Here is a 13811-nt window from a genome sequence, read left to right as displayed (position 1 = left end):
CAGCCGAGGTGAGTAAAACGTTTAAACGTGTTAACCCTCGCAAGGCTGCAGGCCCAGACGGCATCCCCAGCCGCGCCCTCAGAGCATGCGCAGACCAGCTGGCTGGTGTGTTTACGGACATATTCAATCAATCCCTATACCAGTCTGCTGTTCCCACATGCTTCAAGAGGGCCACCATTGTTCCTGTTCCCAAGAAAGCTAAGGTAACTGAGCTAAACGACTACCGCCCCGTAGCACTCACTTCCGTCATCATGAAGTGCTTTGAGAGACTAGTCAAGGACCATATCACCTCCACCCTACCTGACACTCTACACCCACTCCAATTTGCTTACCGCCCAAATAGGTCCACAGACGATGCAATCTCAACCACACTGCACACTGCCCTAACCCATCTGGACAAGAGGAATACCTATGTGAGAATGCTGTTCATCGACTATAGCTCGGCATTCAACACCATAGTACCCTCCAAGCTCGTCATCAAGCTCGAGACCCTGGGTCTCGACCCCGCCCTGTGCAACTGGGTACTGGACTTCCTGACGGGCCACCCCCAGGTGGTGAGGGTAGGTAACAACATCTCCTCCCCGCTGATCCTCAACACTGGGGCCCCACAAGGGTGCGTTCTGAGCCCTCTCCTGTACTCCCTGTTCACCCACGACTGCGTGGCCACACACGCCACCAACTCAATCATCAAGTTTGCGGACGACACAACAGTGGTAGGCTTGATTACCAACAACGACGAGACGGCCTACAGGGAGGAGGTGAGGGCCCTCGGAGTCTGGTGTCAGGAAAATAACCTCTCACTCAACGTCAACAAAACTAAGGAGATGATTGTGGACTTCAGGAAACAGCAGAGGGAACACCCCCCTATCCACATCGATGGAACAGTAGTGGAGAGAGTAGCAAGTTTTAAGTTCCTCGGCATACACATCACAGACAAACTGAATTGGTCCACTCACACAGACAGTATCGTGAAGAAGGCGCAGCAGCGCCTCTTCAACCTCAGGAGGCTGAAGAAATTTGGCTTGTCACCAAAAGCACTCACAAACTTCTACAGATGCACAATCGAGAGCATCCTGGCGGGCTGTATCAACGCCTGGTACGGCAACTGCTCCGCCCTCAACCGTAAGGCTCTCCAGAGGGTAGTGAGGTCTGCACAACGCATCACCGGGGGCAAACTACCTGCCCTCCAGGACACCTACACCACCCGATGTTACAGGAAGGCCATAAAGATCATCAAGGACATCAACCACCCGAGCCACTGCCTGTTCACCCCGCTATCATCCAGAAGGCGAGGTCAGTACAGGTGCATCAAAGCTGGGACCAAGAGACTGAAAAACAGCTTCTATCTCAAGGCCATCAGACTGTTAAACAGCCACCACTAACATTGAGTGGCTGCTGCCAACACACTGACACCGACTCAACTCCAGCCACTTTAATAATGGGAATTGATGGGAAATGATGTAAATATATCACTAGCCACTTTAAAGAATGCTACCTTATATAATGTTACTTACCCTACATTATTCATCTCATATGCATACGTATATACTGTACTCTATATCATCGACTGCATCCTTATGTAATACATGTATCACTAGCCACTTTAACTATGCCACTTTGTTTACATACTCATCTCATTTGTATATACTGTACTCGATACCATCTACTGTATCTTGCCTATGCTGCTCTGTACCATCACTCATTCATATATCCTTATGTACATATTATTTATCCCCTTACACTGTGTATAAGACAGTAGTTTAGGAATTGTTAGTTAGATTACTTGTTGGTTATTACTGCATTGTCGGAACTAGAAGCACAAGCATTTCGCTACACTCGCATTAACATCTGCTAACCATGTGTATGTGACAAATAAAATTTGATTTGATTTTTTGAGGTTGGTATAACTAAAGAAAATGCAAATTCCTCTAGTTCTACTATTTATAGAAAGTATGTGGACACTGCTTCAAATTAGTGGAATCGGCTATTTCAGCCACACCCGTTGCTGATTGGTTTATAAAATCGAGAACACAGCCATGCGATCTCCATAGACAAACATTGACAGGAGAATGGCCTTACTGAAGTGCTCAGTGACTTTCACCTTGACACTGTCACAGGATGCCACCTTTCCAACAAGTCAGGTCGTCAAATTTCTGCCCTGCTTCCCCAGTCAACTGTAAGTGCTGTTATTGTGAAGTAGAAACGTCTTGGAGCAACAACGGCTCAGCCGAAAAGTGGTAGGCCACACTAGCTCACAGAATGGGACCAGTGGGTGCTGAAGCGCATGTAAAAATCTCCTGTCCCTGGTTGCAACTAGAGCTGTGGCAGTCACTCAATTTTTGTCAGCCGTTGATTGTCAAGCAAATAACTGTCAGTCTCATGGTAATTGACCGTTAATTAACACAAACACATTTGGCATCTCCTGGTTTCCACACATAGCCTACAAGCTACAAAACCATTGGAACATCAACATTTTAAAAAGTCCAATAAATCTATGTACTATAGCTTACACTTTCACAATAAATCCATTATTTATTTTAGACAGTTCTACAGAAGCATGATTTGAAGAAAATGTAGTCTATTTCAGAAGAAAAGAATAGCATACTCTGAGTTGTTCTTATGTTAGGTCCTGACGTGGCTATGCCAAATGGCTGTGGTCTACACTAGTTAATTTACCAGACAAGATTTGCTTAGAATTCCGTGGCATTATTTTATAGTATGAAGAATACAATTGAACAAAGCTGAATATAATATAAATATTTTCTCCAAACGATTTGAGGGAGTGCGCACATGCGGCTATCTGTGTTGAGCGGTTAACAAAGAAATAGCTACTCCTATAAGCTTAATTTAGAGATATTAATATAACTTTAATTGTTCTACAAAGGTTGGGCTATATGTTTTGATTTTAAATACATTGGAAGGCTGCATGATGAGACTAATGATGATTTGACAAAAAGTCCCTTGAAGGGCATGAGTCTGCTTTATTTTTTGCGCAGGCTGTACACACTTCAATAGTCAAATTTCCCAGTGACATCCCCTTTGTGGCCATAATGCAACCTAAAAAAATCCATGTCTTTTGTGGCTCAGAGTGCTGGGTTGTGCCCTTCTCTCTGAGTGCCTTCTCTCTGAATCCGAAGCGCCTCTCACTCACATGGCTCTCCATCAGGTGATTAGGTCTTTCTCACAGGCTACAAGTGAAGACAGACACATCAGGGACGCAACTGCGCGTGTCCTTATATATCCCAAATTAATAAAATAAAAACATGTTTTATGCAATGTGGCTGACGCAACAGATCAGAACGTTTAGCTTAAAATGTTGATAAACTATTAGGCTATTTCTTCACATTATAAGCACAGCAATGCACACATGGCAATAGACTATAAGCGTGAATGTTCCATTAGAGGGAAAACACCATCATCAAAAGTGACTGCACTTGAAACTCACCACTGCTTATGTATACCAGTTAGGCTCTAAACCCCTTGTAAAGTGGATTAATGTGCTTCAATTTAAGAAGTTATTTGTCCACTTTAGTTGTGATACAAACCTTGTCAAAACATATAGGCCTATGGGCTAGGCTACGTGAGGTGTGTGACTACGATTAGAAAAAGTCGCAAAAAAAGGCAGTTCCTTATGCTGGGCATCATTCACAGATTATAATATAGAATTCACAAGTGATAGGGTAATATTGTCACCGAACAGACTATTCTTGATTTAATCTTGTCTTTACATATACTAAATAATATGTGTGAAATTTGTTTTGATTTAGAATGGACCATTATCATGCACCTGTCTAGAAACAGGGGCAGCGGGAAAAAAATACATGTCATCTATGCACTTAAATAGGAAATGGAGGATGTTTTTCCTGTGGTTCATTATCATGCCAGCCAGGTAGGCTATACTCCTGTTGTAAAGAGAAGCAATGTGCTTAATATTAGGAAAGTTGAGAAATAAATAGAGTAAACCTAGTCTATAGAAATCTAATGGGATCCTCCTATTTTAAAAATCCCTCACTCTGTTTTCTCACGCAATTGCATAGCCTATAGAAATGTTGCGCAACATGGGCACATGGGCTCTCATGAAGTGTTTGATTAGATTTTCGATTACATTTGCATTGATGTCAGAGTGATTAGAGGGACAATAGAGTGCTGAGTACCAGGCAGTTAGCAAGTTTTGTAGGCTACTAATGACCATGAGTAGCATTACCATGCCTCAACGGTCACGTGGAATTTGACTGCCTTCATGACTCGTGACCTCCGGTGTAGTGGTAATACGGTAACCGCAACAGCCCTAGTTGCAACAGTCACTACCGAGTTCCAAACTGACACGGGAAGCAAGGTCAGCAGAATAACTGTTCGTTGGGAGCTTCATGAAATGGGTTTCCATGGCCGAGCAGCCACACACAAGTCTAAGATCACCATGCGCAATTCCAAGCGTCAAGTAGTGTAAAGCTTGCCGCCATTGGACTCTGGGGCAGTGGAAACGCATTCTCTGGAGTGATGAATCACGCTTCACCATCTGGCAATCCATTGCCTATCCCAATGCAGTGTCAACTGTAAAGTTTGGTGGAGGAAGAATAATGGTCTGTGGCTGTTTTTCATGGTTCGTTCTAGGCCCTTTACTTCCAGTGAAGGGATATCTTAACGCTACAGCATACAATGACATTCTAGACGATTCTGTGCTTCCAACTTTGTGGCAACAGTTTGCAAAAGGCCCTTTCCTGTTTCACAATGACAATGCCCCCGTGCACAAAGTGAGGTCCATACACAAATGGTTTGTCGAGATCGGTGACATCATTGAATACAACAGAGTGACACTGGGGATCAACTCAGCCAGAAGGAGGTGAAATCAGATAGCTCAAATCAGTTAGATTTATTTGGTGAGTTAAGCTTTTCATTACAAGGTTTCTGAATTGGTGGTTTGGTAAGCAGTTATTCTAGGTTGAAGAGAAATAAGACCACATGTGGGCTCTCCTGCTGTTCACTCACTCCCTTCACTCCCTTGCTCCATTATGTTTGCCTCTCTCTCCTTGAATAGGTTGCAGTTATAAAATCTGTCACTAGGAGCTGCACAAACATAGTGATAAATTCACGTCCTTTCACCTAATCTCTACTAAACCCACTCACTACCTGATGTGTGTGTAGTGTAAATCAACAGGATGTTTAATGGTTTGTTCTGTACTCCAATTTAAATGAGCTGAGAGGGATTAACCAACAGACATTTACATGTGAAATGTAAAAAAAAATCCGTCAGGACGGTGCGAAGATATACACATGGCGAATGGAGAAAGAAAGTCTCCCATGCCTTTCATTTGACAAGCTTCCAGTTCCCTTAGATGTAGCAGCAGAAAATGGCGTTGTCCTCAAATGGAGTTTTTGTTTTTGCACAATACATGATTATTTACAAAATAAATACCACTTACACAAGAATAGACATGACAAAATGACAATTTCAATAAATCAAACAATCTCACCGGTATAGTGAAAAACAAGTCATATTCTACTCATAGACCTACAGAATGAAGAGATTCTACTGTTGAAAATGAGTGAGAAAATGTTAGTTATAAATCCCCACTGTTCACTGTAACCTATTACATGCCATTACGGACTTAGGCTATTTGCTATTGGATAATGATAATTTCCAACGGTTAGGATAGTTCACACTCTCACTGAATTAGTGAAGGCCATGTCCCATACCACTCATACACTAAGGCATTTTGTATTGTGGAAATTTACATTTGGGCTAGTCGTTTTGAAATTCTTGTAGTAAGGTGCTGTGTCTCTGTATAGGGCATTGGCGAAAGTGTGGTATAGATATTAGGATGGACAAACAATAGACATGGAGAAAAATGTGCAGTTTTATAGCTCATCTTGTGCTATTCTTCACATTTTGCTATAAGGATGAAAGATAATTCTGCCGTTTTAAAGCAAATTTCTTGCTACTCTACACATTTTGCCATGAGGCTGAGAGAAAATGTTGCACTTTTAAAGTAACTATCCAGTGAAAATCTCACTTTTAAAAGTACATATTCTGTTAACTCATACACAAATAAAGTTGCTGACTCATCCTATACTCGCATTTGTGGCCAAAGCATAAATTGGATTTTTTAAAAACACTTAAAAAACACTAAGGAGGATGAGCTGGCCAATCAGCGGTCTAGTCGCATTAATATTTTTAATGACCGGTATACACCCACACCATTCTGTTGTTGGGGTACGCCCATTCCAACACAGGAAGCTGCTTTTTAACATACTTAAACTTTTTGAAGGAAAAATATTTCACTCATATTGTAATTAATTATAAGTCATATTTAATAGTACTCTGGAAACACTGGGTTTAAAGTTGACTTTGGGCAAAAATTCTAAAATAACGGCTTTAAACTGTATAACTGATCGATGCACCATAATTGCAGGCCATTTTAATGCTTAGAAACAAAATAAATTATGAATATGATATTTGGCTACAGAAGTGCCATTCTTATCAATCTCTACAGCTTCCGTCCAAAAACAAATCCTGTGAAATTACATATTTGTATTTATTAAGGATCCCCATTAGCTGCTGGCAAGTTAGTTACATCCAATAAAAAATATTACATTTCATAACACTTTTCACAACACATTAAGTGTGTGCCCTCAGGCCACTAATCTACCACCACACTACTCATATTTTTTTATTTATTGTAAAACATTTAAAAAATACTTTTTAGATCAAACTATACTAAATATAATCAAATCACCAAATAACTGATTAAAACACACTATTTTGCAATGAAGGTCTACAGTAGCCTCAACAGCACTCTGTAGGGTGGCACCATGGTGTAGCCGGAGGATATCTAGCTTCCATCCTCTGGGTACATTGACTACAATACAGAACCTAGGAGGCTCATAGTTCTCATCCCTTTCCATAAACCTACACAGTAATTATGACAACTTCCGGAGGACGTCCTCCAGCCTGACATGTTGTCCACCCAATCAATAGATCAGAGAATTAATCTAGTACTGAAAGCATAAGCAACAGCTAGCTAGCACTGCAGTGCATGAAATGTGGTGAGTGGTTGACTCAAAAAGAGAGAAAGACAATAGTTGAACAGTTTTGAACAAATACATTTCTTCCAAAAATGAAGGAGAAGCAAGAGAGAAATAAAGGGAGCAAGAGATTGTCATTTTTTTTTCAGTTTCACTTACTTATCTAGCAAATGCAGTTGGCTAGTTTAGCCTACAGAAACACCCTGCTCAAACAGAGTAATGCTATGTTAGCTAGCTTACCATGACTTTCCAACACAACACAGGAACTCTTCCAAGTCAAGGTAAGCTTTTGGTATTACTAATTTATTGCCAGCGGGGCCCGCCGGTGTAACTGCTTACTGACTGTACACTAACGTTACTGCATGATTGTAGCAGATGTACTAATGCGTTAGTTCGATTATCTATGCTGACTATGACGTTACTTTAGCTAAAACGGTGACAACTATGTAGGCTGTGTGTAGTGGTTTGGCTTGGAAAGTTTTTTCACCTGGTCACATACAGCTGTTGTGGTGTGCATTGAAGTCCTGTTATACGAGTGAACGTGGCTGTTATGAGAGTCAACTCTGTTTACGCGTGATCGGGGGTGTATTCATTCCGCCGATTCTGTTGAAAACCTTTTCTTTTAAAGAAAGCAAACAGAACAAAACGGGGAAAAACATACCTGCATGTGTACAATAGAAACTATTGTTTGCAACTGTTGGACTAATGATTACACCCAACATCAACTAGATGCAGGCAAGAGTCTAGTGTGCAATGCGGTGTAGAATGTCACTGTCTGCCACCTCAAATTAGTTTCTCGACCTGTGTGCACCTACTTTGTAAACTTTCATTCATAGACTAGTTTGTAGCAACCTCATAATGAGTATAGGGGAAATTAGAGTATTATGTAGTAGCCTAAACCTAGCAGCCTAAATTGCTGTCACATTGAACTGGGTGAATGGAATATGAATGAATGAGAGTCATCCAATATGCTGTAATAGAAATAAGGCCACTGACTGCCACTGGTGTACGTGTGGTAGAGTGCACGTGTCATCATGTTTATGTGTATACATGTGTCTGTGCCTGTGTGTGTGTGTGTCTCTTCACAGTCCCCGCTGTTTAATAAGGTGTATTTTTTCTATCTGCTTTTAAAAATCTGATTCAACTGCTTGCATCAGTTACTTGATGTGGAATAGAGTTCCATGTCGCCATGGCTCTATGTAACACCGTGTGCCTCCCATAGCCTGCTCTGGACTTGGGGATTGTGAAGAGTCCTCTGGTGGCATGTCTTGTGGTGTACCCTGTGGCAATTTCGCCTATGGAATAGGGGATGGGAGGGGGTTGTCTTGGTCTTGGGTCAATGTCTATTTTATTTGTCATTTTATTGCACCGTAGTACACTGGTATTTGATACCTATGATGATACCTGTTATGTGTTTTTTAATTCCATAGTACTGACTTTAAATGCTGCCCGGCGTCTCTGGAGAGTAGTAATTTACATGTACTAGGTCTGTAAACGTATACTTTGTCGCTTAAAAAAATATATATTACGCTGAGTTTGGCATTTATGATGCAGATGGAGGCTTTGACATTGACCACTTATATTCCATTAGAAGGATTGCAGAGTAGACTGCATCTCACTGAATGTCACGTTCTGACCTTTATTTCCTTTGTTTTGTCTTTATTTAGTATGGTCAGGGCGTGAGTTGGGTGGGCAGTCTATGTTTGTTTGTTCTATATTTTGGGTATTTCTATGTTTCGGCCTAGTATGGTTCTCAATCAGAGGCAGGTGTCATTAGTTGTCTCTGATTGAGAATCATACTTAGGTAGCTTGGGTTTCACTGTGTGTTTGTGGGTGATTGTTCCTGTCTCTGTGTTTGCACCAGATAGGACTGTTAGGGTTTTCACATTTCTTGTTTAATGTAGTCAGTTGTTCATGTGTACATTACGTATTAAAAAGAACCATGGACACTTACCACGCCGCATATTGGTCCTCTGATCCTTTTCGCCTCTCCTCTTCGGAAGAAGAGGAGGAAATCCCTTACACTGAAATATATAACATATTAAATTATTTTTTGTCACTGGTTTTTAAATTTTTAAGAGAATAGCAGACACTCGTTCAGGCAACAACAACAATTGGCTGTTGAAGATAAAGGCTAAACAGTGTCTTAACATTACATGATCCAACACCTTAGTATTCACACTCTCCTGATGTGAAGATTGTCGGATTCTTTGGAAATAGCCTTCTCTAAACGTATCCATTGTGTTCCTGAATATTAAATGTTTCCATTATCAGCTTCAAATTTGGATTATCTTTTGAATCCTCTCAATGGCAAATATGAGCAAAATTATAGACTGTCTTTCCTTAACCAGAATATTTGAACACATCTCCCTAGTTTATCCTCATATCTTTTTAAATAAAAGAAAGCAAAAGGCAAAAACTTTTATCTAACCAGACTCACGCCCGTCCATTTCTATCATCCAAAACATGAATATGTAATTTCGGCTCACATGGAAACAAGAATATGCAGTAGCGGTCTCTGACCCAGTCTGGAAAATTAATTTGGCAGGAGCAATGCTGTTTTCAATTGCCATCCACTCTGAGAAGGGAAAGGGAGCCATGTCTGGCTATGTAGTGCCTATTATGAGTTGATCTGTACAACAGTAGCTATTAAGAACATCAGAGAGGCATGGTTACCAATAGCCTCTTAGATATCCCCCTGCACCTGGCACAGGGGCATAATTGGCTGAGGACGGTAACCTGCTCCCTCTGTGCTGGGGTATATGCTTCTCTGGTTGCTATATCTCCGAACCCTTTTCCCCCATCTACCTTCTATCCATCTGAGCCCCTAGGCCTGTCACAATGTCTTGTATCATCCAGATTAGCATAGTCAAGAGCCGTTAGCATTGTACAGCAAAAGGCCTTCTCCCTCCCCAAAACTGTCTGTTTTGCCAGTCTCCTCTGACTTAGCTTGTTAGTTTCAAATTGCTACTACTGACTACACAACATATTTTTCTCAAGGGCTGACATTGTGGATAAAGGTTTTGGTCAACCATTTGCATGTAGTGTAGACTAAATCCTATTTTAGTACATTCAAGAATGATCCAGCTTGTGGGTGTTACCGCCTCCTTGATGAAACTCAGCACCATGAAATGAAGCAGTCCAACATTCTTAGAACATTTGTAGAAGGATTTGTTGTTGTATAATTTGTATAAGGATAGCCATTCGGCGAAGATGGAGTTGCACTCTTCAAACAGCCAAAAAAGCAGAACAAACACAAGTCACAATTACCAGGCCTACTCATTCTGTTCTGATATCATTTAAGGTTTGGATACTTCTGCTGCACATTTTGCGCTTCCTTCTCTTTGTCCACAATGTCCTTCAAAAGAAGCCAATTCCCAAGCCAAATCGCATCAGTTTCACCACCATCATTATCCAAGCCCAGCTAAGCATGCTCCTTGGGTTCTCTTTAAAAGGCCCAATTTGGTATTTGACCGACGAGACCGTTCGAAACCAACTTGCGATAATTAGCAGTGTTATTAAATGTACACAATCTTGTAATGCGCCAACTTTGTAGCCGGCGAGTGGCAGGAGCAACGATGGGCTCCAGCAGTGGCCCCCTTTGATAAAGACAGAAGTAGCAGCAGCAATCTTCAGCTATTGCACTCAGCCCGCCGAGTCCCTCGCCTGTCTCTCAGGCCCTCACTTCAAAGCCATGGGACATAATGTACAATCTCTTAATAGCTTTAGACCAAAGCCTCCCGGGGGCTCTCTGCCACTATATACCCTACCTCAGTGTAAACACCTAATCAAGATTGCCTGGGCCTGGCCACAATAGCAAGCAAATAGCAATCCAAGATCCGCAGCCCTTTGAAGTCTTCATTGCAAAAGCTGATATTTCCTGGGCGGCTCGAGGTAAAATGGCATGCCGCGATTGCCTGGACTTTGTTGTGGCCCATCTCGCCGAGAGGAGGACAATTACGACCCCAATTTAGCAGAATAGATATTACACAGCTTACGATGCTCAAAATGCAATTTGGCTTAGATCATTGGGCTCCAATTGATTGGGACTTTTATAATGGGTGACAAAAGGCAGTGGCAGGGGGCACGGGCAGAGGTTGTGGCCTGTCTTGCCATGGGAGAGCTGGGGAGAGAGAGGTGGGTGGGTGGGTGGATGGATGGTGTATGTGGTGGAAGCATTGACACCTGTTACTGATCTATACACAAAACAAATGCTGCTCCAACAGTGTCACACCTGGACACTGTTAGGATCACCTTGAGTTTGATGTGCCAAATAACCAACAACTAACTTAGTTACAAAACCAATCTTTAAATATCAGAATTTAAAGAGACCTGTTTTTCAAATATTTGCCATTGAAATATTACAATATAGGCCTAGTTTCCCCTAGTTTCACATTGAGAAGTTAGGCTACTACTCATAAAATGTATTCCTACTGATTTATTTTGGTCCACCTAGATTATTAGCTGGCAGCCATTTTAGCACCAGTTTCTGTTAGAGGACAGGCCATAACGTCACATGTATCCTGCACCAAATCCCACCATGATAGTAATACAAAAATGTCCCTCTTCAGACCAAAATATAATATCATTCAGTTACTTTAATTTGCTTTTTATTGCAACACCGTTTCTGCTTTTTTCGCCGCTTAGCTATCATCTGTGTGCCTTCTTGCCCAGATAGGGAGGACACGGCATCGTGTTATCAGCCCAGCTCCCCGCATACCTGGCCTTTCAGCAGATAGACAGAACAGTTTGACGCCACACTTATTGATGGATATATTACAACTCCATCCACTCACTCTCTCTGACCTTCGCCTATTCACTCTCCCAGAATTAGTGGCATTCAACAAGGAACTCCTCAGTCTGTCAATACCATCGATCCTCTCAGATTGTCCTTGGGATGCCAAGGGAGGCCTCCAAGTTAACTAAATGATTTTCATTACGGCATTAGCTGAAGACATTCTCTCTCAAAAACGGTGCATTATAGGACAACATGAAGGAGAATGGATGTAATGTGAGGGTTTGTGGAAGCTTAGGCCGAAACGTGAGGGAATTGATTGTTGTGCAGACTACTAAAAAAAATTATAAATATATAGGTTAGGCCTATGCTACAGATTTGACAGAGTAGAGTGGGTTTGGTGGCTAGCGAAGCATCAATACTATGTTTCTGCCCTGTATTCTTGTAACACATTTTAAGCATGCAGTTTAGTGCCTCAAAATGCGTTCTCTCAAAATAGTATTTGTCTTTGGAGTGTTTTTGTCATTATTTGGAGAAAATAAGGAATATATTGGGCGGTTTTGAGTATTGTGCACCTGACTGGACTGTCATTGATTAACTCGCAGTTTATCGTGCCTTGAAATGTTTACCTCCAATATGCTTTGCTCTTACGCAAACCATGTATTCATACAGTGTTACACAGCACAGACAAAAATGTTCCCATCTAGATACCTGATGTCTTTCAATATGTCCCATGAGGGGCTCTTTAATTTTGAATGACACTTTTTGCCCCACTCTCCTTAATCTTTTCTCCATTTCTATCCAAGGATTTCAGATACTACTGAGGAGATTACCATTGGTGGGAGCCAGGAGAAGGAAAGCCAAGAGGACAATTCAGACCCAGAGCTGAGGTGGCTCCAAAAAACCCAGCAACTCAAGGTGGGACCCTCTCCACTCCTTTTCACATTATGATCCCATTGATTTTCTCTCCTGTGTGTGTTTTTGGTGGGGGTTGCTTACGAAAACACCCTCATTGCCTTATAACGCATAACTTCCAGCATGGGGCTTTCTGCTCAAGATGAAAATGTCTGCACAGTGGGTGTACTACTGTCACCTGGGATTTTCATTTTACCCCCACGACAGACCCAATCTTCGTCTGATAGAGTTGTCGAGGCACAATAGGGCCTTCGCCCCGAAAACACTCCTGAAACGGAGCCTCTACAGGCGGGAAAAAGCGAGGGGAATGGAGAAGCATCATTATTTTGAGCACTTGAGCGGTCACCCTAATGCCGCCTTGGCAGAGGAGAGGAGTGTAAATATTTTCCCATTAGAATGAGGGAAAGCTGGTGTTTGCTAAATCAGAGGCATTAGATGCTGAGGCACACAGCCTCGGAGCCCGGCAGAATAATTTGTGAGGGCCATGCTCAGAGGAGCTCCGACATTACATGAAAGGCCCTCTCTGTACATGGCCACGACAATAGCCACAAAGCATCAGTTACATAAGGAAAGAGGGGTATTTTTTCTGCATTTTGGGTGGAATCATCCATCCATCGTCCCACTGATACGTTGAGTTAAGGAACAGATGATACCCCTCTTATGTTGTTCACAATTTGAAAATGTGATGGTTTAAAATAATAATTTTAAGTGTATTTTTTGTTTTTCTCAATCATGGGAAGTACATTATGAGGTTGTATTTTTCAAAAAAATAATTTTAAGTACTTTTTGTTTTTTCTCCATCATGTGAAGTACATTGAGGTTGTTTATCAATTAAAGAAAGTGTCCAGTACATTGGAATCCTCCTGGTTCTTGAAATATTTGGTTATTATTACCATATTTTCCTTGGTCAGATAGGGTCCTTCTTAGATGCATTACAGACTGTAAGACTCATCGATCAAGCGTTATTTCCATTTCCTACATCATTGATATTGACCTAACCCTGAACTAGTACTTTGTTTTTTCATTATTGTTGATGTTGAGCTGATCATATCGCTGTTAGCCTATTGGTTACTGTGATGTTATTCCACATGGGGCGGCAGGGTAGCCTAGTGGTTAGAGCGTTGGACTGGTAACCGAA

The 13811-nt window shown here is 41.6% G+C and overlaps 1 pseudogene; it reads left to right on the top strand.

Moving 5' to 3' along the window:
- LOC135547876 (uncharacterized) overlaps positions 1–13811 on the top strand; it is a 51871-nt pseudogene that overhangs the window by 28142 nt on the left and 9918 nt on the right.

The sequence above is a fragment of the Oncorhynchus masou genome, chromosome 11, assembly GCF_036934945.1.
Source record: "Oncorhynchus masou masou isolate Uvic2021 chromosome 11, UVic_Omas_1.1, whole genome shotgun sequence".
NCBI classification, from domain to species: Eukaryota; Metazoa; Chordata; class Actinopteri; order Salmoniformes; family Salmonidae; genus Oncorhynchus; species Oncorhynchus masou.
Note: the sequence above shows the minus strand (reverse complement) of the source record. Positions and strands in the feature narration are given on the sequence as shown.